The sequence below is a fragment of the Ambystoma mexicanum genome, chromosome 11, assembly GCF_040938575.1.
Source record: "Ambystoma mexicanum isolate Mex_15411 chromosome 11, UKY_AmexF1_1, whole genome shotgun sequence".
Lineage (NCBI taxonomy): Eukaryota > Metazoa > Chordata > Amphibia > Caudata > Ambystomatidae > Ambystoma > Ambystoma mexicanum.
In genome coordinates, this window is record NC_090934.1 from 968,495,793 (window position 1) to 968,521,047 (window position 25,255).

Below are 25,255 nucleotides of genomic sequence, written 5' to 3' on the forward strand. Positions count from 1 at the left end.
AGTTACATAACCAGCAAATAATGAGCGTCTTTCATAGCTTGTAGTCAAAGGCTCCATTCATAAAATCCCTCACAATATAGGGGGGCGCTGGTGGAGGATGATTTTGCGTGTGTAACTGTGATTTTTGATGCGGCAGAGGAAGGGAGCCCGAGGGTACAGGAAGCGAGTGAATGCAGACTCTCGCCCACAGCACGCATTCAAAATAACGTCATATTTACCACAGGACCGTTTTTGCTTGAATCCATAGCTTACTGCTTGATATAGAAAGCGGAAGTGCGCATCAACATGAAAGGCATAAGAACATGAGCAGGAGAGGGGCGGGGCGGGTGAAAATCAACTGCCTTATAAGGCATCTTGCCCCAGTTGCCTTTGAGATCAGGGAGTGCTCTTCCTAAAACCTAATCTCGACTTCCAGACTGTGGGTTACATTTACCCTCCACTTTAATACTCTGGAGCCCAATAAACGCTTTCTAGGACGTGGGGAAAAAAGTGTTCACAGGGCCTGAAACGTAATTTGTGATATCAGCTAGTATCTCGCCATTCCATCGAATGGCAAACCATCTAAGACCAAACCATTGAGTTTTATCCATCGAAATACCATTCCATAGAATGGCCATTTCGTTGAATAAAATTCGATGGACCCATTGAAATGTAATGTTAAGATTAGCGGTTAGGTTAGGGATGGGGCTAGGGTTAGATTACGGGTTACATTAGGGTTAGGGCTAGAGTAAGATTAAGGGTTACATTAGGGTTAGGGTTGGGACTAGGGTAAGATTAAGGGTTACAATTAGGGTTAGGGTTGGGGCTAGGGTTAGATTAAGGGTTACATTAGGGTTAGGGCTAGAGTAAGATTAAGGGTTACATTAGGGTTAGGGTTGGGACTAGGGTAAGATTAAGGGTTACAATTAGGGTTAGGGTTGGGGCTAGGGTTAGATTAAGGGTTACATTAGGGTTAGGGCTAGAGTAAGATTAAGGGTTACATTAGGGTTAGGGTTGGGACTAGGGTAAGATTAAGGGTTACAATTAGGGTTAGGGTTGGGGCTAGGGTTAGATTAAGGGTTACATTAGGGTTAGGGCTAGAGTAAGATTAAGGGTTACATTAGGGTTAGGGTTGGGACTAGGGTAAGATTAAGGGTTACAATTAGGGTTAGGGTTGGGGCTAGGGTTAGATTAAGGGTTACATTAGGGTTGGGGCTAGGGTTAGGGTTGGGGCTAGGGTTACGGTTGAGGTTAGGGTTGGAGTTGGGGATAGGGTTGGATTTAGGGTTACATTACTCAGCCTTTCATCCTTCCGAGGTCGATAAATGAGCACCACACACTGTGGGTAATAATAAGCAGCGCTGCGATACCTGAGGGTTTGTAGCACTACATAAATGCCAAATTATTATTATTATTATTATTATTATTATTATTATTGGGGCTAGGGTTATGGTTGGGGTTAGGGTTGGGGCTAGGGTTAGATTATGGATTAAATTAGGGTTAGGTCTAGGGTTTAGATTAAGGGTTATATTAGGGTTGGGGGGCATGGGGGTTGGGGGGATCTGGCGGGGGGAACCCCCCAATATATAAAAAAATAAAAACGTTACAAGGAGATGGCAGTTCCATGTAACGTTTTAAAGTTACAGATAAAAGCATTGAAATGCTATCTTTTACATGTAAAAGTGCATTTCCATTGAAACCGGTCCATTTATACTTTCGATGGAGTGGTTTCAATGAAGACACTTTTACATGTAAAAGAGAGCCTGTCGGTGCTTTGGCATTAGATGCTTTGTTTTCGATGGTTTGGTACGTCGGCCCTTTCTTTTCGATGCAATCACTGTAAACCATATCAGCTGAGCTATATTTAAGCTTTACAGACAGTGCTCGAGGGCCCTGATGACCGAGATAAAGGCACGAGTGCAGCAGGGGCATTTGACGAGGTTCACTGGCCTGTCACTCCCAGTACAACCTGAGGGGGAGTCTAATATGCACCGCATAGGGAAAGAGTAGGGAGGGTAGAAAAAAGTAAGGCAATCTACCTGGAGCAGCTACTGGGAACTGGCTAGTTGCCAGCGACCACGTCAAAAACATGCTGAAGGGGGAGTGAGCAGGGAACGGTGGGGTGTGGTCAATCTAATTGGGCTGCATATACCTGATGCTAAGACGAATGGCAGGGCCACATCAATAAGATGAGGCCCGCTTAAGATCTCAGCAGCTGGTGGCGAAGTCACCCCTCACAGATAAGGCACATGGGGGGATTTGTAGTGCTCAGGCCATGTCTGTCCATTGTGATCCAGGTTAGCAGGGGGACTTGGAGGGGAATGGTGCAGGTGGCGGGGCTCTAAAAGCGCCGCTCCCATGATGGGAGGATGTGCCACACTGAGAACCACGCCAGCGGCGATGAACGGGCGAGTCAAGCAGCCCCTCCTGTCACGGGCTAATTTCCAGACCCATTATCAGCGTTACGAATCACACTGGATCATATGGCCCAGAAATTGGCCAAAGGGGGAGTGGCATTTCACCCTCTAGGGTTAGAATACCTTTCAAGCTCCCTTCATCCCTGCAAACCCTCCTTATAATGGATCCGTTTTTTGTAAAATGAGAAGACTTTCTCCTATTGTCTCTGTTGCATGGCTTATGGAGTTCATTGGTACCACTATCTGATCATGGACGTTCAAATATCTGCACTGTCAGGATGTCAGTAAGACTTGGCTAATGTTTGGCTATCTTGCTGCTTGAAATGTATATTTTGGTGCACGTTACACAGCCTTGCCTAGTGATGGAAGAGTGCTTTTGAGGGACCTCAGTGTATGATTGGCTGGAATGGATTTCAGTTTTATTTGGGTGGGGACACATATATACAAATATGCAGCTGTATGTGTAGCAGAGAGAAAGAGCACTCCTTAGCACACAGAGAGGAGTCCAATGAGGGTTATCTAAAGGAGCTGATGCCAATGGCCCCACAGAGGGAGTCCACAGGAAATGGTCTGGAAACCAATGTCTCAAAAGAAGCAATCCCAATATCTGGACATAGGGCATGAATCACGGAGAGCCGGGTCTCTCTCCAGTCCATGGCCCATATGTTGAGGTGGCTGGGTGAAGGACATGTTCTGCATGAATCACGCGGGGCTGGGTCTCTCCAGTCCATGTTATATGGTGAGGCGGCTGCGTGATGGACATGTTCTGCATGAATCACGCGGGGCTGGGTCTCTCTCCAGTCCATGTTATATGGTGACGCGGCTGAGTGAAGGAAATGTTCTGCATGAATCACGCGGGGCTGGGTCTCTCTCCAGTCCATGTTATATGGTGAGGCAGCTGGGTGAAGGACATGTTCTGCATGAATCCTGGGGTGCTGGGTCTTTCTCCCGTCCGTGACTATATGGTGAGGCGGCTGAGTGAAGGACATGTTCTGCATGAATCACGCGGGGCTGGGTCTCTCTCCAGTCCATTGCTATATGGTGAGGCGGCTGATTGAAGGACATGTTCTGCATGAATCACGCGGGGCTGGGTCTCTCTCCAGTCCATGTTATATGGTGACGCGGCTGAGTGAAGGACATGTTCTGCATGAATCACGCGGGGCTGGGTCTCTCTCCAGTCCATGCTATATGGTGAGGCGGCTGGGTGAAGGATATGTTCTGAATGAATCCTGGGGTGCTGGGTCTCTCTCCCGTCCGTGACTATATGGTGAGGCGGCTGAGTGAAGGACATGTTCTGCATGAATCATGCGGGGCTGGGTCTCTCTCCAGTCCATGTTATATGGTGAGGCGGCTGAGTGAAGGACATGTTCTGCATGAATCACGCGGGGCTGGGTCTCTCTCCAGTCCATGTTATGTGGTGACGCGGCTGGGTGAAGGACATGTTCTGCATGAATCACACGGGGCTGGGTCTCTCTCCAGTTCATGTTATATGGTGAGGCGGCTGGGTGAAGGACATGTTCTGCATGAATCACGCGGGGCTGGGTCTCTCCAGTCCATGGCTATATGGTGAGGCGGCTGAGTGAAGGACATATTCTGCATGAATCACGGAGAGCCGGGTAACTCTCCAGTCCATGTTATATGGTGAGGCGGCTGGGTGAAGGACATGTTCTGCATGAATGACGCGGGGCTGGGTCTCTCTCCAGTTCATGGCTATATGGTGAGGCGGCTGAGTGATGGACATGTACTGCATGAATCACGGGGGGCTGGGTCTCTCTCCAGTTCATGGCTATATGGTGAGGCGGCTGCGTGATGGACATGTTCTGCATGAATCACGCGGGGCTGGGTCTCTCTCCAGTCCATGTTATATGGTGACGCGGCTGGGTGAAGGACATGTTCTGCATGAATCACGCGGGGCTGGGTCTCTCTCCAGTTCATGGCTATATGGTGAGGCGGCTGAGTGATGGACATGTTCTGCATGAATCACGGGGGGCTGGGTCTCTCTCCAGTTCATAGCTATATGGCGAGGCGGCTGCGTGATGGACATGTTTTGCATGAATCACGCGGGGCTGGGTCTCTCTCCAGTCCATGGCTATATGGTGAGGCGGCTGAGTGATGGACATGTTCTGCATGAATCACGCGGGGCTGGGTCTCTCTCCAGTCCATGTTATATGGTGACGCGGCTGAGTGATGGACATGTTCTGCATGAATCACGGGGGGCTGGGTCTCTCTCCAGTCCATGTTATATGGTGAGGCGGCTGAGTGATGGAAATGTTCTGCATGAATCACGCGGGGCTGGGTCTCTCTCCAGTCCATGGCTATATGGTGAGGCGGCTGAGTGATGGACATGTTCTGCATGAATCACGGGGGGCTGGGTCTCTCTCCAGTCCATGTTATATGGTGACCCGGCTGAGTGATGGACATGTTCTGCATGAATCACGGGGGGCTGGGTCTCTCTCCAGTCCATGTTATATGGTGAGGCGGCTGAGTGATGGACATGTTCTGCATGAATCACGTGGGGCTGGGTCTCTCTCCAGTCCATGGCTATATGGTGAGGCGGCTGAGTGATGGACATGTTCTGCATGAATCACGCGGGGCTGGGTCTCTCTCCAGTCCATGTTATATGGTGACGCGGCTGAGTGATGGACATGTTCTGCATGAATCACGCGGGGCTGGGTCTCTCTCCAGTCCATGTTATATGGTGAGGCGGCTGAGTGATGGACATGTTCTGCATGAATCACGCGGGGCTGGGTCTCTCTCCAGTCCATGTTATATGGTGACACGGCTGAGTGATGGACATGTTCTGCATGAATCACGGGGGGCTGGGTCTCTCTCCAGTCCATGTTATATGGTGAGGCGGCTGAGTGATGGACATGTTCTGCATGAATCACGCGGGGCTGGGTCTCTCTCCAGTCCATGTTATATGGTGAGGCGGCTGAGTGATGGACATGTTCTGCATGAATCACGCGGGGCTGGGTCTCTCTCCAGTCCATGTTATATGGTGACACGGCTGAGTGATGGACATGTTCTGCATGAATCACGGGGGGCTGGGTCTCTCTCCAGTCCATGTTATATGGTGAGGCGGCTGAGTGATGGACATGTTCTGCATGAATCACGCGGGGCTGGGTCTCTCTCCAGTCCATGGCTATATGGTGAGGCGGCTGAGTGATGGACATGTTCTGCATGAATCACGCGGGGCTGGGTCTCTCTCCCGTCCGTGACTATATGGTGAGGTGGCTGGGTGAAGGACATGTTCTGTTTTATCTGAATCAGGCATAGGAAAAGCAATGTGAGCTGCACCATGCAAGTGCATGGATAGGGCATGCATCTGAACAAGAGTACCCCAGTTCCTCATGAGGTAGTTTCCTGACGGTCAACAATTCCATCCCTTGCAGGGAAGGTCATCTACCACGTTCAGGCCACATTTGGTATATCATCAAAGGTGCATATAAATACCTATGATGTCCTGAGATTAAATGACAGGCAGTGTCCCACTCACACTGGTTACTTAAAATGTCCGTATCTGAACTCCTGGAGGCCATGAAAATGGCAACGGTGTGCGGTACAAATCCCAATAGCATAGCATAGCATAGCATAGCATAAGCATGACCGACGAAAGGAAGGTCCTGGCTATAATTGGGGTTGGAGGACATTTCTAAAAGCTCAATAGAACAAGCGAAATTCACACCTGATTTTGTTTCTGCATGGCTCATGGGAACAAACCTCTTCTACACCTTTTTCACCTATTTTGTGCACCCACTGGCACAGGCCAAAAATGTGTGCACATACTTTGCTTAAACTGAAACTTCACACACCCCTATAAACCAGTTTCACACAACCGTTTGGCTCGTGCGCAACTCCGCATTTCACACTCCTCTTCTGCCTGCTTCCTGCCCCCAACAGCAGCACTTCAGGTAACTTGAAATTCCCCCCGTTCATGCTTTGCTTTTTGATTTGCTAATTTAGCGTCAGTTGCAATGGGGCAAAACGAAGCACCCGACTGGTTCTTAAGGGGAACCTTTGAAAACCACTGGGGAATGGCCAATCGTTTGGGCCAAAGTTAACAGGTGAAATGAAAACCCCTATCATATGAGGGCTACAGAATGACTGTTAATAAGCACCAGAGCAACTACACATATTTACAGTTGGCTGTCTCTTGGACTGAGATCTACTGGCTACTAATTGGCTACTAGTGGCTTTTTTGGTTACTACTTCTACTGCTACTATCTCTGCTACGACTACTGCTATGCTCTGCTGGTACTGCTGCTGCGCCTCGTCCCAAGCAAAGGTAATTATCTTGTCTCTGGCTACCTATGATGCCTTGGCCAGGGGTGCGGCAGGCTTAGTATGTGCTTCATATTTAGGTTATTCCTGAGGGTGCAGAACTGTATAATAAAGGGCAGATCTGTTGATTTATTGGTTCACTAATTAATATGGCAGCTTGTATTGTTGTATTTCATGTTTCCATGTGGCCTTAATGTGTTCAGAGGAAAGGGGCCATCTTGCATTGGCACATCTCATGTTTGCGTATGCAGTGCATGTGTATGCTCTACTCTCTGTCACTCTAACATACTGAACAATAGACTGCAGGGTAAGAAAGGCAATATGAGTACCCCTGGTATTGTAACTTCTATAAACAAATTAACTCATATGCTGGGAGACAAGAATTACACTACTACTGTTAGTGTTTAGTTCTTTTATTCCGTTAATCGAATTATCACAAATAAAACCTCATAATTTTAACACTCACTTTTGTGTATCGTAATTATGTACAACTATAATGTGTGTTACCCAGATTCACTAAAACCTGCATAAAAACCCATCATTACAGACTTCTCAGAAATGTTAACTTTAATTCATAAGTAGACACAGTAGCATTCCTTCATACTTAAAGTGCAAACGTGCTAATTAAGCAATGATTTCATGTGTAAAAAAAAACCTCTTATGGCAATAGCCCCAAATACAGCCTGCCCGACATGTTTCGTTCCTTCTTGGCATAAGGTTTAATCAGTGGAACTTCTTCAGGGGGTAATTTGTCTGCAAACATTTGTGTGCTTGCCAATCATGTATGTCTACACATTCTCTAATATGTGATCATTCGAAATCTACAATTCCACTTTGCTTATTATTACAGGTACATATGATTCAGCATGTCTTGCATGAACCCTTCCACTCTTGTGTCATGTATGACTTACTTTGGATATTTCAGTCTATCCATGTGAAGTTTCTTCTCATGTTCTCTTGGTCTGTCTTTGGGAACTCATTTGATTTGATTTAGTTGTTACTGGATTTTCCTGTGGTGCTAGGTGTTGTTCATTTCTGACCCTCAAGGTATTATTCACACTGGATTTAAGCGCGCTGTTTATGTAGCCTCTTCTGAGGTTATGAGCGTCTTCCGTTGTAGACCATGCGTCACCCCACCTAGACCTTTGGTTGGACAGTATAAGGCAGGGGACAAGCTGGTTTGTTTCTTTACTTAATATGGCTAAACATTTGGAGGCAGCGTGTATTGTTGTATCTCATGTTTGTACATGCACAGAATGTATTTACCTTCCTCTCCAGGGGACAGGCTTGCTTAGGTGGTAATCATTTTGTTTGTGTGTTGCTTTTTAACAGAGCGTGGGCAAATACAATGGCCACCACCTGGTGCTGCATGTCTGCTGCATTTGCTTAAGCAGATGTAGTCAACACAGTGCTTCTGACTCCTGTGGGCCACCACAGGCTTACCCATGGCACCAATGAGTGGTGATGTTCGCCATTGGAAATTGAAAGTGGGAACAGATGTCGGCCAGGAAGCCTGCTGAAAATAGCAGCAAGGGGACTCGTCATACATACAGAATGAGCATTCTGTGATTGAGGGAGATCAGTAGGTCCTTGGTTCAGAGTCTGGCAACCTTTGCATCACAACATCACTGGCTGACAGGCAAAAAGCACATTTTTTGACATGTTTGCCAGGACCATGCCCCAACCGTAGCCACAACCTCAAGCCTGTAACTCGCCTCCACTGACACACTCCATATGCCCCCAAACTGAAAACAGCACCACATGCCACACTCAAAGTATTGTGGCACTACCTCATTCCTGTCAAAGCAAGGAGCAATATGTTGGTTTGTTCCTTGTGCAAGAAGATGAGCATAGACAAGTTGGGGTAACATCTGGATACAGCAGGCCAAAAAGCCCACATGAAAAATCACAAGTGGATATGCAGTCAAGTAGTCAAGAAGAGAAGCAGCACTGGTATGCTGAGAGTACAGGAGAAAACCTTGCCGGGTGCAATGCCAACAATACACTGGAGTACAGGCATCTTGGCCAGCTGATGGTAACTGAGGGTTTGGGAAAACCAACATCATATACGATCGCAAACACCCCATTGCCCAGCAACTCGAGGCTCTGACAGCAAAGTTGCTACCTGTAGATATGCCGCCCTTCTGCTTTGTTGAGAACCATGGTTTACAAGAAGTGATGGCATGCGCAGCACCAACATGGAAGAGTTTTAGTATCAATATTTCTCAATGGTTCCAGTTCCAGAGTGTAGCGTTGCTCGTGGTCACCTGACTGAGGGACACAGCGACGTGCGTTAGATGGTCAGCTGACCATGGGTGATGTGAGCGTGCAGAGCATGCAAATAAAGTAGTTACTGTTTGACCAGCAAGGTGTGTGTGTTAGGCAGAATCCTGTGCAGTGCCCTTAGGGACCACTACACACAATTAAGACTACAGGTGGCAATACAAGTTTTACCTTTGGTACAAGCCTGTACTACTATGTCAGAGTGGTAGCAGTGGCGGAGCAGCCAGGCTTATCTCAAGAGTATATGAGCAGTAGCAGAGATTACACAAAGGGACCACAATTACTGTGACTCAAGCAAACACTGACTCAAGGTTTCAGGAAGAAAAATATAAGTACATTTATTTTTAAACGATTTGTTGTAAACACAACACTTCTATTAGATTTAAACCCACACGAAAAATATACTACAACTAACCAATTCACTTTGTACAGTAAGTCTCAAGATAAGTACCCTGTGTTTGAATGGACCGGTGTTACGAACAAAACATGTTACCGTGAATGCGATTGCGATTACTTTTTGACAGTTCGGTCTATTTTATTTATTTTATTTATTTATTTTAATTTTTGTAACGCGCCAACATGCCCATGGGCCTCAGGGTGCACAAAGAACAAGACAAAGACAAACAAGCATAAGAGGCAGATGGGGAAGCGAGTCAGGAGATTATTCCAGGTTAAATAAGTGAGTCTTTACGGCACGTTTGAACGCTGTATAGCTCTGGATCTGCCGTATACCAGCTGGAAGCGTGTTCCATAAAAGGGGACCCTGAGCATCCAATGTAGTACCTCCAAATTTGGCTGTCCTAAATTTAGGATAATTGAGAGTGACCGCAGAAGAAGAGCGAAGGTTCCTCACGTTAGGTTTGGTGCCTATACGGGATGACAGATAGGTTGGGCCGCTGAGACTGAGGCATTTATGGGTCGTAGTAAGCATCTTATGCGTTATGCGGTGTTTGACGGGTAGCCAGTGGAGTTTTTTCCTAAAAGTAGAGATGTTTGTGCGAAGTGACTGATTGAAAATATTACGCACAGCATTGTTCTGTGCCACTTGTAAGGATTGGATGTTAGAGGCTGTGGTGCCTGCCAGGAGGCTGTTACAATAGTCCAATCTTGAATTTATCAATGCAGTTAACAATAGAGCACAGTTCACTTCCGATATGAAGGGTGGAATATATCTAATTCTCTTGTTTATAGCACCACAACTAGATTTAATGCTAGAAATATGGGATTTCATGGAGTGTACTTCATCAAGTACTACTCCTAAGGTTTTGACTTTCTTTTGAACTATGATGGTGTTATTGGCAATATGGAAAGAGGCGTAGTTAGGATCAAGTTTTGCCCGGATATTTTTAGATGCCATAACAAGGAGTTCAGTCTTTATATCATTAAGAGCAAGAGAATTACAAGCCATCCAATCTTGTATGGCCTTATATATTCGGTTAATGGTCTAATAACTAAATGCGTATCCGTGACATGAAATGCTACCGGGGGCAAAAACACACTTAGCACCTGAGATACCCAGAGGGAGTTGGAGGCAAAAATCACAGGCAATATTTTGGTTAGGCAGACAGAATCGAGAAACACTCAGAGACAGGATTTCATGAGTCAAAGGGCCAGAGCCAAGTGGCACCGGAGTCCTGTGGCCGAAGATCACACAGTCAGACAGTTCAAGATTCAACGTAGCCAAGAGTACTTCGATATTGTCAATGTTCGGAAGCAAAAGTTATAAGAAGGAGGGAAGACAAGGGCAAGCCTTGAAGGTGAAGAAAAGGGGTTCACCCAGTTTCCTCGAGCAGAACAGAGTACCTTATTCAATGGAGAAGCTGGTGCCCTGGCAATTGTTCCTGTTGGTTTCCCACAGACCCACGATTCCTGGAGCTTCGTTGTGAAGGAGGACGTCTGAAGGGGGTCTGCACCACACAGGGATGAAGCCGGCAGCAGCAACAACGAATAAAAGATGCACTCCTTAAAAAAAGGAGAGGCTCAGCAGGTGGCTACCACCACAGCAGTGTGCACCGATTTTGACCACGGAGGTGACCTCTGACTGAAGAAGATGAGATGGTTATCCCCACCAGGCTCAAGGGAAGAAGACTCCGGACTGGATCTTCTCTTAGTCGTTGAAGGGTACATAGCTCAAGACTGCAGCAGGGCTTCACCGGGACGGGGTAGTTGCAGCAGTTGTCGTTCTCTCCGCTTCTCTTCGGTTCCTTGTAGTTCCAGTGGCGACTCTGTGACTTCTAGCCCAAGAGACCTGCCTTTTAAGCGCAAAACCCCCATTCACACAGCCTGGCTGTCAGTCACCCAGCAGGGGGGTTGTCCAGCCTGGACAACCACCTCAGCCAATCAGGGCAAAGTGCGACTTGGGTTTCCTAGGATACCCTGTGCAGGGGGTGACTACACCCCTCCCTCACATTCAGCCCACCTAGACACCCAGGCGCCTGGTGGAGGGCTTCTGGGCAGAAGCCCGCCAAAAGACGGTGAACAAAGAAGGCGAACCTAGTTTGCCGTGCAAAGTAAAACACAAGAAGGACTTTAACAAAAAGAAATGGCGAATAAACCCAAACGGAGCCAAAAGAAAGACAATTTGGTCATGCGGGTTTATATTCGAGGCTAATATAATAGCCAAAAACAATACAACGTTTATCTAATATAATTGCGGTAGAAAAGTTAGGGTAGATACCACTGCCACCAGACAAGTCTAAATGTTAAAAGAGCGAAACAAGGGATACAAATTAACCCTTTCCAGTACTCCATGGAAGATGGGGTGTACTGGATCTGTGGTAGATTGACTAGGTAAAGTTAATGGTAACTTTACCTTTTTCTGGGGGACTGTAGTCAGCCTCAGAAATGCAGTCGGGGGGAAGTCTCAAAGACAACCCTGTGCCACGGCACTGAAGGTGCTGTGTGACACACAAAAGAAGGGGGCTACTGAAGTGGTGTACTTCAGAGTCCACAATCACACAAACGGAGAAATATACCTGGCAAAACACAGGTAAGACTGGGGGAAAAGCTCACACTCTTACCAAGTGGAAAGAAATAAACTCCAGAAGTCCAGCAAAGCTGCTGGGGGACTCACTAGGTGAGGGAAATTAGCCATCAATGAGAATTCTCCATAACAGTGTGGTTGTGTCTCCAAGCAGCAGGTGCTATTAGGTCAGCGATTGCAGGTGTGCAGCCTCCCATTAAGGCTGCGACCTTACACTGGCGACGAGCCAAGCCCACGGCACCGTTTCACAACAGTGGGCTGCTGCTCGTTTAAGAAGCTTCCCTCCCTACCGTGTCCGCAGAGCAGTGCAGCGTGGGAGGGGCAGAGACTCGGCCAGCTCGGCACCCTTCCTGCAGCCCAGACTGAAGACTGCATTCCGGAGAAGAAAGCCTGCCCAGGCCTTGTGGGACACACGTGCTGCTGACTTCACACGGTGAGTGTGAATTGGAGGGACAGGTCCAGCTACCACAACACAGGCCAGTAGCACAATCTGCAGGCACAGCTCCCAAGGCACAGGCGGCAGAGGCTGAGAGGTTCCAGGGCAGATTTTCAGCCCACCACAGCACATTGCGAACCTGAATGTAATACCCTGGAAGGGGACCTAAGTGCGCACACGTCAGGACAACACAGTGAAGGTAGAGCACCTCTATACACCCCTGCAACATATCTGGCCCAGCGCAAAGCCAGGACCAGGCTGTTCCAGCTCCTGGACCCAGCTCCAAAAGTGAGAAATGCAGTCCCGCTAACCACTGTGATGCCATTTGACACTGTAGACTGCACCAGTCTAGGTCCCAGGTGGAGCAGGTGGATGAAGGAATTCGACACTTACTTAGATGCCCTTGGTCTGCAGGAGGTACGGGACATCATTTTTGAATTACCAAAGGATGGAGATTACAAGTACGAAGACCTCAAGGAAATACTGAAAGAGCATTTCACAACCCACAGAAATGTTTTCTATGAGAGACACGTGTTACACACCATGACACAACTACCTGGTGAAAGCATGGATAAATGTGTGACACGTCTGAAATCCAGGGTGAGGCACTGTGAATTTCACCTTTACAACAATGAGGAGGCAATTAAATTCCAAGTGATTGTGGGGTGTGAGTCTACTATCCTAAAAAAGAAACTACTGCAAGCACTGCATTCGCTAGCAGAAATCCTCATCCTAGCAAGAACGTCTTCGGCACTGGACCTACAAATATACACATTGAGTAAAACCCAAATCCCAGCACCGCCATCGATCAAAGAAGAGACCATAAACAAATTCATCACTCAGCACAAGATGCCAGACAGTAGAAAAAGCAGTGTTTTTGATGCAGTTATGACCTTCCCTACGATAGGTCATGCCCAGCCATCAGCCAAATATGTTTTGCCTGTGGGGGTGAAGACCATTTTCGCGCCATGTGCTGAGATGCTGAGATTCAAAGGCTGCCAGAACCAGCTCTTCTGAACTGAATCACACCGACACAAGTCCCCACCTCGGCACCACCGAGAGGAAAAGAATAGGGTCCCGAGGAGACGTCACTATAAAGAGAGACGCCAGGCACAGGTAAAAAACTCCCTGCGACCTGACAGCCGCCACAAAGGAAGAAGGCAAATTCACCATCTGCATACAAACACGCCATCCACAAATGAGTCTGACTCACAGTCCAGCACAGATCGGAAGAGGAGAGGGTACCTATATACCCTGGGCAATCCCACGGCATCTGAACACAGCCCCACACGGCCACTATCCATCCAAGGGCAAGAGCTTGACTTCCTTGTGGAGTCAGGAGCCACCATCAACGCAATGCTGCAGTCAGAATATCTCAAACTTGCACACAAGCCCAAACTCAAGAAAGCGCAGGGGGACATGTACACATACAGGGCCAAGGAACCCCACCCATGCCTGGGCCCCATCAAAATACCCTTCTGACACAAAGACAAACAAAATGCATACATGTCCACGTCCTGGCAACCAAAGCTGTAAGTCGATGTGCACTGAGTTTTCAAGTCGGCCATTCAAATGGGACTCATACTCTATCAGATCATGACAAATACGTACATCTCGGCCACTGCCAAGATTGTGACAAGCTTTCCACAGCTCTTCAAGGGGGGTTGGGCAACTAAAAGGGCAAAAGATCCATTTGCACACTGACCAGGCAGTAAAACCGATAGCCCAACATTTTAGGGGGTTATCCCCTTCAATATTCAACACCAGGTAGAAAAAGAGCTGCTCGCCCTCGTAGAAGCGAGCATAATTGAACCAGCATCAGGACCTACCCCATAGGTCTCGCCTGTGGAACCAGTGCCAAAGAAGGGTCCGGAAGGCCAAATAACACTATGCATGAACATGCGTAGACCAAATCAAGCTATTCTCAGAGAGCACCACCAGTTACTGCATATCACTGATATGATGCATCTACTAAATGGGGCCAAAATCTTTGCCTGTTTAGATCTAAACAAAGGTTACCACCAGATTGAACACAGTGCATCACAACTTTCACCACCCACTTAGGACCATTCTGCAGCGAACGCCTGAGTTTTGGAATTACTTAAGCAGCAGAAATATTCCAAGAAGAGATATGCAAGATCATCTGCCGCATTGTATCACTTACAGTGGCAATATCTTAATATTTGGATGCTCCCAGGAAGCTCATGATGCCACCCTAACAAGTGTGCACAGCACCTAACTATGCTAACCTAATGCTTAACAAAGACAAGTGGGCCTTCAACAAAAGCATGTTAAAGTATTTCGGCCACATTTTCTCGGAAAACGTAATCCAGCCTGACCCGGATAAGATCCAAGCTTTGACAAACACCCCTCGCTCTGTGAACAGTGCATAAGTAAGATCCTTCTTAGGTTTGGCGAGCTACTATACCAGGTACCTGCTAGATTTTGCCACCAAGCACCCCTCACGAAACAGGACTGTCCCTTCTAGTGGGGTCCACCACAGTAGGAAGCTTTTGACAGGATCCGGAGAGACATTGCCTCTGCTGTGTTCATTTCCTATTTCAACCCCAACATGCACACCAAAGTAACGGCGGATGCAAGCCGGGTGGGTCTCAGGCCAATTCTTGCTCAGCAGTCGGGGAGGGAACATGGGGAGGGGAGGGAACATGCACAGAGGAAAGTGGTTTCATACACCAGCAAAAACCTCACCAAGGCAGAACAGAGATACTCACAAGCAGAAAAAGAGGCCATGGCAGTCGTCTGGGCGTGCAAACACTTCCACTTGTTCCTCTACGGGAAACCTTTCACGCTAATTACAGACCATCAGGCCCTCGTCACTATTTACGGGAAACCAATGGCCCCGATGCCACCCAGGATAGCGAGATAGGGATTACGCCTGCAGGTGTACAGATATGTCATCATCCACAAGCCCGTAAAAGATGAAAATCCTGTGTATTTTCTCTCCCCACCCGCTCGCTGGCCCCCAGGCCTCGAGCAACAGAGCAGACGTGTGCATCAATTACATCGTTCTCCATGCGATATCGCCAGCCATTTCAATTGCAGAACTGACAAAGTGCATGCTGGAGGATGCAACGCTTTCCCTCGCAATTTCAGGCCTAAGAAACAGATGGTGGAACTCTCGTAAAGTCCAAAGAAGAGCTGTCCATGTCTCCCTCATCTCTGATATTCAAAGGGGACTGGATCGTGTTGCCCACAGCTCCCCACCAACATGCGGTCGACATCATGCATGAAAATCATCAGGTTATCATGTCAACCAAACGTATGCTCCAGAGGAGAGTGTGGTTCCCAGGCATGGATAAGATGATCGAGACAAGGCTGAAATCATGTCACACTATGTCTCAGAAATAGTGTCCTCCACAGCTGCCATAGCTATAACACCTGTGCTCGGCCAAGTTTTCTCAGCGTCCCCAAGGTGGTCAAGACGGACAACGGTCCTCCTTTCACCAGTAAAGACATCCACAAGTTTGCTTCCTTACATGGGTTTCCACCACTGCAAAATTACACCACTGTGGACTCAAGCTAATGGGACTTTCGAGCGATTTATGGCAAACATCAAGAGGCCATCTGCATAGCCAACATCACTCACCTGCCCCTTTGAACAATCCCTATACCAGCTGCTACGGGATTATCGGAACGCGGCACAGGACTCCACAGGAACATGCCCAGCTGAACTGATGTTTGGTCGCTGTGTGCGTACGAGGTTGCAATAAGAATGCCAACCATCTGAGGAGAACGCAGCAGAATGTGAAGTAAGGAGGCGAGACGGTCAAGCAAAGGACATAATGAAAGAATATGCAAACCGAAGAAACAGGGCACAGGAAGCAGATCTGAATGTAGGAGATCGCGTCCTAGTATGACAGACCCAGAACCACAAGGACCTCCCCCCTACCTGACCATCACTCACATAAAAATGGCCCCTGGTAACAGCAGAAAGAGATGGATGGGCTGTGACAAGGAACAGCTCACTCTTCAGAAAGACATGCAACGACAGACCACAGATCGCTCAGGCATAGGGTGAGGAGAAGGACTATGCAAGGGAAACATCAGGATACTCTGGAGATTAAGATGAATCGGCAGGAGAGGAGCAGAGCTCACATGAGAGAGCTCAAGGAGAAGAAAGTGCATCACACCAAGGCAACAGGCCATGCTGCATCATTCGAAAACCGAGGCGGTGGAAGGAACATATTTCTACACTCAGGGCCTCATCACGATTTGGGCGGTAATGCCGGTGGTATTACCGCCGGCAGTATTAGCCCTACCGCCGAACTCCCCGGCACTAATAGTGCCGGATCACAAGTTTGGCGATCATGTTAATCCCCATTCCCCATTGAGCCCATTCGGGAATGCCCCATTCCCCATTGGGCTCAATGGGGAAATTTCGTGCTAATACCGCCGGTGGATTTCCCGCCGGCGGTATGAGCGCAAATTTTCAGCAGATTTCCCCCCAGCTAAGAGCTGGGGCAAAAAACAGTGAAGTCCTGATTTGGCGGACCCTTAAATACGGCGGTAATAGCGCTACTCAAAAGGGTCGAATGACAAAAGGGTCGAGTCAATTCAACCGAAAAAAAAGGGTCGATTTATTTTTTTACTGTTTTTTTTTTTTTGGGGGGGGTCCCCCCAGAAACTCCTGTTTTTGGTGTAAAAACACCTTTTTTCCTATACTAAAGCACCAAAAAAAGATATACATTTAAAAAAAAAAATGTGATCCTTTTGTTTTCAGTCGAATTGACGCAACCCTTTTGTCATTAGTCCCTTTTGAGTCGAAACTTTGACCGGACACCCTCATCTATTACCTCCTACAAGTCAACACCTGCCCCGGCACAGCAAAGGAGGTTGTCTCTGGCGATGAAAACCTTCGATCCTTCGGCACTTGGGTCATCTGATCCTATGTTAGTAGAACTAAATTAGGTTCTCAACTAATTGCTTTCATTATTCGAGAACCTGCAGAAAGATTTCCATTCTCATTCCGCTCTGTTGGATTTAATTTGGGGTTAAGTGCAAAACTTGCCTGTACCAAATGCGGTTACGAAACCCCCAACAGGAGGGCAGGAAGTACCTCTAGAAAAGCTTCAGGTGGCTCTGGTTTCGTTTCCCACTGATAGGGACCCTTTGACGACCATCTTCCGGTATGTCCACCTGGTGGAATCTGTGTGGGTCAATGACGTATTTTCAAATGTTGCCCAGAATAAAGTTCAGGCATCTCCGTCAAAACCAACAGTAAAGCCAGTAAAAAAAAACTAAGAACCGTGAGTCCTTAAAAATTCCGAATTCCATCTATAATGCTTCATTTAAATCGGTCCCTCCCCTCAGGGAGGCCTCCGATAAGAAATCCTCTGGGCAAACATGTTAGTGTTTCGACCCAGGTAGAACCATCCCAGATTTTAGACACTCCCTCTGTAATTCCCAAAACCACAAGTAGCCGGACTGCCCTGAGGAACACTGAGAGGACTTGGAGCATTGAATCTGTAGTACAAACATCTTTCCCTAAAGATAAACAAATACAGCGTGACCTTTGTCTGCCCACGGAAGTAGCACCTTCCTCTATGGGAGAGGATGGGAATCCTAGGGATAATTTGGCAATGGGCTCTTTGGGAAAACCCCTGAATAACGCTCTTCTGACCCTTCCTTCCCGCTGTCATGGTGTATGGGGTGTGGGAACAGGGAAAGCAACACAACATATCACACAGGAATAGGAAGGGCTAGAAGGCCAGCTCGTAGCAAATCCTCTTTATGTTCCCGTTAGCCAAAAAGGGCCGTTAAGGCACTTTTCACAGCTTGCTCAGCCCCCTCTGACGAACTTCAGGAGAGGGGAGGGTCCAAGAAAGAACTCTCTCCAATCCCCTCTGTGGTGGCATGTGAGGGAGTCGGAGGGGAGAGGTGGAGTGGAAGGTGGGCCATCACATTCATCTCATTTATATACCTCTAAACAAAGTGGTAAATTCACTTCGATCGAGGATAAATGTATTAAGCATATTGTTACAAAGTTCAAGGTCTCATGTACTGCTTACGAGAAAAGGTCATTCGTATTGAACCGAACCGGGATTTGAGGCTTCTCTCCCGAGTATCAAGCTTAAAAAGCAATATCATCTAGAAATATTGATACAATTGAATTTCCGTTGAGAGGAAGAATTGCTGTTGTATTATTAACGTTTGCCTCACAAATAGTTTCAGACTTGGTTCAAACTGAAATTAACACTTTACTTCACTTGGGATTTTATTTCTTAACAGAAGTATCTCGGAAGGGCGATGATCACGTTGAGAACATGACACGCTGTGGGTCAAACAGCAGGAATCCCCTAGCTCGTTTCTATGGAATGAATAATCAGTTTAATACAATCATGTAACATGGATGGGATGCCTCTAAGAATAGATTTGAGCATATGGAGTGAATTTGGTTCCCAGAAGGTGATTCCGATGCCCAATATTCGAGGAATCGGAACAGGTTCTAGGAAACTCACTTTCCTATCCTGGAATAGCTGTATATACCATACAAAACTCCTGATTTAGGGAAACTCCTACAAAAATACTTGATAGTTTTTAATCAGGAAACTTGGTTAATTGATGCACTGGCAGTGGGCAGCTATGTAACGTTTTTTTCTACAGCTGTTAAAGGTCCAGAGGGGAGTTCATCAGGCGGGCTCGTTATCTTTATAAAAGAGAGTGCTGGAGTGGGCCTAGACCATTTGGTAATCTCAAATAAAAGTCTGCTTGGGACACAGATTTCCATTAGGCTAGGAGGCAAAAAACACACGCTTCTGTTGCTGAACATATATTGGCACAAAATATTCAGTATACTTTGGAGGAAGTAGTAGAACTTGTCTCAAATTGATTGGTCTCAAAGGGCTTTATAATCTTGTGGGTTGATTTAAATTAATTTTGTTTCTCGAATTTGAACCCCTGTACAGGGATTATTCGGTCCCCTGCCCCTCCGAAGGCCAAGAATGGTGAAACCTGGCTAGAGAACTGCAAATCTGTTGGCTTAATTTGGCTGAATGGTTCTGTGCAGGGAGATTTACTGTGTCAGAGTACATGGGCAAGGGGTATGGAAAAGGCAATTTTAGATGATATCTTTGTTGATGAGGCCCTTTTCCATATGTGTTCATGTTTTAAGGTTCTGGCGAATGAATGTAGTGATCATGAGATGATTACAGCCCAGTTTGATTGGCCTCTGGGGAAGGGATCGGAGGCTTACCTTCCCTCACTGTCTGTAAATGAGGGGTTGAATAGAATCTCATGGAATCACCATAGAGCCTCTATGGTGAATGGTAAAGCTGAGATGCTACTAACATCTAGCTCCTTGCAGTGGAAAATGTATATTTTCAATGTTAACCATTTTGAACTTTTTTTGGATAGGCTTCTTGATAGCGCTGAAGCCAGAAGAAAGATCATTTCTTAAAAGCACATCCATCAATTTGACAGTACATTGTGGATGGGAAAAAAAGGAGATGAGGGTTAGAATTAAGGCAATTAGGAGTAACTGTAACATCGATTTACTGGCATGGCTAGAAAAAGAAAAACGATATTATCGCCAATGGTGCAGTTTGCATAAATGTTACCTACAACCAAATGATGCGCAATGTATGATGGATTCACAATGTAAAACTACAACCTCTACATTTTGGTGTCCGATAAATCATCTATGCAGAAATCAGGTGGACATAATTCCACTCTTAATATTCCCCCACTTGTTCTACCTGATTTAGTTTTAGGCGATTGGAAATTATAAATTGACTTTGAGGAAAACGCCAAAATCATAAAAGACATTTGCAGTTCTAGGGCACCAGGGCCCAATAGACTTTCCAATATGCTCTTTAAGGATGATATGGTTAGTCAATTAGTCGATTTGTCTTACCATATATTTTTACCAGATTTAAAAGATCAAATTCTGCCATCAAGTTGGCAAACATCCTTTCTAATCCTGATCTATAAGCAGGCCGACCGAAAAACCTGTCTAATTATAGACCAATTTCTGTTCTGGATGCAGACAGTAACGTTTTTGCGTCATTACTGCTCAAACATCTTGACGCATGGGCGGTCTAATCAGGGTGTATCAAAAAATGGCAGGTGTGGTTTCGGAAAAATCAGGGGACAAACCCGGATGGCCTGTTGCGCATGAATCCAATGTTGTATATTTTGGTCTCATCTCCACTTTTGATACAGTGAACAGAGCTCTTCTGTGGAAGAAGATTGCAAGCTGGAACCTTCCCATGGGTCTTTTGAGACTAATAAAAGCTCTCCAGGATCACTCTGAAATCAGGATGAGACTTAATGGGAGGAGTGAGGTATCTGCACCCAATATTACTATCTCAGGAGTTAGACAGGGGTGCATGTTGGCCCCATGCTTATTTAATGCGTACATGTCCGATGTTGGCGAAACACTAGAGAAATCTGTTTTTGCTTCTCTGAGTTTGAAAAATCAACGACTGACATGGGTCTCGTACATGGACGACTTCATCGTTTGACCTGACCCCATAGGTCTGTAGAAATTGATTGATGCATTCATAACCTACACCAAGTCAAATGATTTGGTAATTAACTGCTCTAAAACCAAGGTTATGGTATTTACAAAGAGAAAGAAGCAAATCTCACAACAGTGGTGAGTGGACGGTCAAAAACTGGAACTGATGAATTTGTTTGTCTATTTGGGATTCTATATTGTGTCTTAGCCTACTAGGCGGATCCTAACGGAAAATCTTGTAAACAAAACGTTGGGTCTTTGCACCCAGCTTTAAAAAGTTGAGGTGAAGTATGGTATATTTTCTCTCCTCCTCACGGCAAAAGTTTTATCGGGGTAAAATAATCTCAAAAATACATTATGGTGTTGAAATACAGGACTTCTCTGTTTTGGATCTCCTTCCCAAACTTGAGGCCCTTCTATGGAGGAATATGTTTCATATCCCTAATTCCTTTCCAGGGGTTATGTTGAGGTATGAGTTCGGAATTCAATCACTGAGATCAAGGGGAATGTGGTCCTTCCAGAATCTGAATCATAAAAAGCAGAAGATCCCACACTCTATGGAGATGTTCGTTACTCAATGTACTCTTCATCAAACATCTGTCCATTTTGGTTTGAAAAGCACTGTGAGGAGCTCCTCCACAAGAGTGGCTCAAATCAAGAAGAGATAACAAAAAAACAGACCACAGTGCACCAAACACTGACTGAGACTCTGGAATTGGATTGAAACAGTGGAATCACTCAATTTCTTTCCATCTATTTCTTATTTAAGTACTGAGCATAAGAAGCAAAGAGTGGTTGCATCTTTCTTGACAATTCATCCCAGCAGACCAGTAAGAAATTAATTCCTTAGATTACGGTGGAACCTTATACATACCAAGGAAATCCTCCTTAGGTATAACATTATTAATCCTGGGGACACGAAATGCAGGTTCTGTGGTGTTGAAAAGGTTGAATCTATAAGACATATTATGATGAAGTGCCCCTTTTGCAGTCTTTGGTTTAAGGTATTTTGGGGGATTTTGTGGCTGTGGAGACCCTTATGAGGAAGATGTTGTTTGGCCTAGATGTCTGGGGGGTTTTGTAACCAGTTGGAAATGAAACATGCCAGAGTTAAATAATGTGAGATTGTTCACACAGTTACATTAAGGCATTAGAAACCTATTAAATAGGCTGAATTAAAGAACCCAGTAAAGATAGAAAGGGTTCCAGACTAGACATGAGTATGTCAGTACTTGTAAAGTGCTAGTATCATTTATGTCTTCATTTTTCTTTGTTCTTTAGTTTTTTCCTCCAACCTTTTTTCCTTTTTGATTTGTTTTTCCACATTGGTTGTTTTAGGAGAGGAGGCTCTTTTTGGACAAGTTATGTGTATTTATAGATTTTCTTTTTCTTCTATACACTGTCCTGAAAAATGTATGATATTTTTGTTTACAATATGTGTATTGAGTTTTTAGTGATGGGTTTGTAAAAGAATCATGTTGTGAGGTTGTAATGTTAATACTCACTAAAGAACAGTTGCTGAATTTGAATATTGCACAGTTTACTTTTGGGTTTGCAGTCTTGAGTTTATTTCCTGAGGGGAGCCCTTCTGGCACTTTGACCGATATAGGGAGTAGTTGAGAGGTGACAGGACTTTTACGGAAAAATCATTGTTGTTAGAGGGGCTCAGCCCTGTCCTCTTTTTGAAAATAAACAGTCCTCTTTGAGTATTTGAGGGTTTCGTAACCTCTGATATAATATCGGTTGTCGGTTTCCTAAGAGCTATAGATTTGAGTTAAATTAATGTTTCCTTTTCAGGATTCTTTTCTTTTTAATTTTGTACACATTTTGTTTAATTGATCTAAGCAAAAATTGAATTGTATCAAAATGTATAAATGTTATTTTAGTCATGAGATGTATTGCTTAATATTGTTAATGATTTTTTTTTAAATCTGAAATGTGACTTGTTGAAAGCTGCATGTCAGCTGTATAACATTTTTTTACAAAAAACAGACAATTTACAGGTAGCCTTAACTGACAAAGACAGTGTTCCTGCTCCCACCTTAGCAGCGGAGGTGGGTGAAAGGTCTCCCTGTATGGGTGGTTGCACCAACCTCTGGTGAGATTGACACCTTTCAAGTATTTGCTTCTTTTCTGGTGTATTCCATCATTTCTATGATGTGACCACGGTCCTCCTAGAGCCTCTGGGAATGTAGCAGCATATGTGCAGGACACATGTATGTGAACACCTCCCATACTGTCAAGGAAAGAAAGGAGTGTGGCGCATGCTGGCATTAGTTGCTATTGACATTATCATCCTCCAACAACTGTCCAATGAGAGCCTATTTCAGGTGCCACTTGTGTTATGGTGACAAACAGGAGGACATGGGTGTTGACAGCAAATGTACAGATACCGACTTAAAAAAATAATTAATCATAACTTCATAACCAAAAACCCTTCATTCCCACTCACTCTTTTTCAAGATGAAGATGCCACAGTGATGGTGATTATGGAATTTGGTGGTGATAGTCAATACAAAAACACCTATAATGCACAATTTGATTTAAAAAGACCAGTATAAAAAAATCAACAATTTTACTGTCTTCTGTGCTGCATTTCACGAGTGGTCGAAGTGAGCAGTTAACGGTCGGAAGCGGTGTTCCACTGCTTTTATTTTTTATTACTGTTTAACAGCTCCTCTACATTTTGCAACCATTTTCACCATTCCGAATCTGTTCTTTATGAAGTTAGAGCATACTTCTCCACTTAACCACTGGATAACAGATACAGCTAAGCTGAAATCTATTTACACTCAATTGGCTGTCAACCAGCATGACTGCAACCCTTGAAAAATATGTTGAACGTTGCTCCTTTCCTTCCTACTGCCCCCCCCCCCACCGGAGTCACAGTTCCACTGCTTTTTTGGTACACTTCTATCACTGCATTTCACAGTTTAAATGAGCATGTGTGAATTTGAATAAAATGCACAAATCAGAAACCAGACTCTGCTATCTCGGTAGGTTTGAGAGAAATAGGGAGAGAAAGAAAGGAAAAGAGAGAGAGAGAGAGAGAGTGGGTGATGGAGAAAGAGACAGATTGAGAAAGAGAAAGTAAAAAGAGATACTTTTCATGATCTGTGGCTCTACCGATTTTCACTTGGTCTTCTTCTGGTGGGGTGCCACCACTGCCATCAGGTAACTATCGCAACCTCTTCTTTCAAGTCAACAAAAAAGAAAATGGGGTTAGTCTTGGGGGGTGTGTAAGGAAGGAGGAAAGAAATATCAGGGGTTTTCCTGTAATGATGAGCTCAGTCCTCTGTGCTGGGCATCCTGTGGCTCCGGTCCTGAACCTCTGCTGCTCTTGCAAGGTGACCCCCTTACCCTCTGGGTGCTGCTGCTTCTAGGTGGTGCTTCCAGGTGTGCGTACAGCAAGCAGCCAATACATTCCCAAGCACCATCTTGTTGCACTCCTGCAGCAACCCATAGAACCAGCATGATGTAAATAGGTACCCAAGAAAGGCTAGTAGCCCTGTGTCACTGCTTCTGGAATCCCACATTCCAGTAGAGAAGGAACTCCAGGTACCTGAAAACTAATTTTCGCTGGCATGCTGGTCATCCTCACCTCAGTTTGTAGGTTGCTGGCTAAGACACTTTGAGACGTGCTGGTGGTGGTTGCTGCTCTGCTAGTGGTCATTGGGCACCCAGTGCCAGTGATCAACATCAGGCCTGTAGTTGCTATCCATGCTAGGGCAACTTTTGTGATGTTGTGGTGGGGGTCCACGTGCAAGGCATGGTAGATGTGCCAAGCAAGCACTTCCCAGTTAGGGCTCCCCTCCAGACATCCTGGCCACAGTGTTTGCAGATGATGGTACCAGCAGCCATAATCCTGGCCAATCCTACTGGAATGGAGAAGTGACTGTATGTCCAGGACTTGCCAGTGGTGAAGTTATTGGGGGCTATTGCTGATCCGTCTGTGGCGACTGTTGTTGGCCTGATGGAGGTAGTGGCAGATGCGGCTGGTTCAGCTGTGGTGGTCATTACTGGTCTAGTACTGGTGGTGGTGGCTGCTGATCCAGTGGTGGTGTAGCAACTGCTGGTCTGGTAGTGGTTGCTGCTTTTGATCCAGCAGTGGCTGCTGCTCGCCTGGCAGTTGTGGTGGCCTTTGCTTCCCTCCTCCACTTAAGTGCTGGAAGGTGTTACTATTTTCACCCTGGTTCGCCTCCTGCTTACCATCCATGGTCCAGACTCTTCTTGTAGGTACATCCATCATCTTTAATGGCGATGGAAAATTAAGCTAAGCAAAGTAAGAAGTGAAAGGTGTGGTGACCTGGTATGCCTCCTCCCTCTGATCAATAATAGTGGTTTCCTCAGAGTGCTGCTGTGTTGGCACACATGCCCTTGCTGAATCCAACATCTGA

General features: G+C 45.9%; 1 protein-coding gene across 1 annotated transcript in view; it reads left to right on the forward strand.

Moving 5' to 3' along the window:
• Positions 1 to 25,255, forward strand: part of LOC138504803 (spexin prohormone 2-like) — a 157,318-nt gene that overhangs the window by 75,140 nt on the left and 56,923 nt on the right. The window lies entirely within an intron of this gene.